Source organism: Propithecus coquereli, unplaced genomic scaffold, assembly GCF_000956105.1.
Source record: "Propithecus coquereli isolate 6110/MARCELLA unplaced genomic scaffold, Pcoq_1.0 Scaffold143, whole genome shotgun sequence".
In the NCBI taxonomy this organism is placed as follows: Eukaryota; Metazoa; Chordata; class Mammalia; order Primates; family Indriidae; genus Propithecus; species Propithecus coquereli.
Genome location: NW_012138636.1, coordinates 788,968 through 790,248, shown reverse-complemented (window position 1 = coordinate 790,248; position 1,281 = coordinate 788,968). Strand labels below are relative to the sequence as shown.

The 1,281-nt window shown below is 30.7% G+C and overlaps 1 protein-coding gene across 1 annotated transcript in view; it reads left to right on the top strand.

Annotated features, from left to right (window-relative positions):
* Positions 1-1,281, top strand: part of GABRG1 (gamma-aminobutyric acid (GABA) A receptor, gamma 1) — a 90,990-nt gene that overhangs the window by 42,128 nt on the left and 47,581 nt on the right. The gene's annotated exons all lie outside the window — the stretch shown is intronic.

Sequence of the window (1,281 nt, the reverse complement as noted above, 5' to 3'; positions counted from 1 at the left end):
TTTCTTAACATTATGAAATTAAATTAACCTTGGAATCTCCAAAAGTTATCAAAATAATTTTATTTCTTGATTTAAACAGACATGCTTTTATTTTTATTTCATGGATTGTTTTGTTTGTCTTCTATTTACATACCGCCTATATAGTGATAGTTGGTAAGTTGTGAGAAATGATGAATTAGAAAAGATACAGCCCCTTCCTTCAGGGAAGCATGAAATCCACCTGGGAAGATGGCTAAAAAAATGCACATTTGACCATTAAAGAAGGGGAACGGGCCAGGAATAATGCAGTGCATGAATTTATACATATTTTATATTGTAAATGGTGATCCTAATGCTAGTTTTTCTAAATTATTTTTTCATAAAAATAGTGTTTTTTTCTTATTATAAAAGAAATGCATATTCAATATGGGAAAATTAGACATTCAATTTAGGTAAAAGAAAAAAATTAAAATCTCTTAACATATCCAGTGGTCACCATTGTTCTTGCCGTAACTTTATGTATAAAGTTTTACCAAATGCTATAATACTATACATACTTTTTAATAACATTGTTTTTTGACTTGTTATGAATGTCATTTTACTTAATTACCTTAAAAAGTCATTAAATGTTGCACAATATTAAGGAGGATATTTGTACTATAACACATTTCATAATGCATTATTTAACATTTAGAGTGTTTCCAGTTTGCTGTGATTAAAAGTAATGCGATCACTAACTCCTTTTAGCCACCCATAATTATTTCTTTAGGATATGGGTGTACACACACCTGAAACTTCTGATAGATCTTGGTCAAATTTTTGAGGTGTCTGTTTTGAATTCTTTTCTAATAAGATGCTTCAAGGAAGAGAATCTTGTATTAGTTACAATTTTGAGTCTTTTATGGATTAGTAGATATAGAATGTTGTAGAAAGGACCTGTACCACTTGGTAATTCTGGCCTCAGGCTAGGATTGAGGAAGAAGGTTCTGACAGAATGATGGCCTCATTCGTTTCAGCCCATGACTTTCATACGTGAAGTTAAAACTTGGTTTTGACCTTCCTGTCATCTGGCTGTTCCAAGTCACTATTTGTCAAATGCTATAGTTGATTCAAACATACCCTGTGAGTCCTCATTTTTTACCTTTTTGTTTAAAATTGAATTACTCAGGTTATATGGTAATTACTAAGGGTTTTCAATGCTGAATTCAAAGTTATTAGGCAACCTCTTTGATTGCTTTATTTCTTAATATAAAATTTATTTAGGAGAGGAGAGTAAAAAGAAGATGGTAGCCTACATAATTC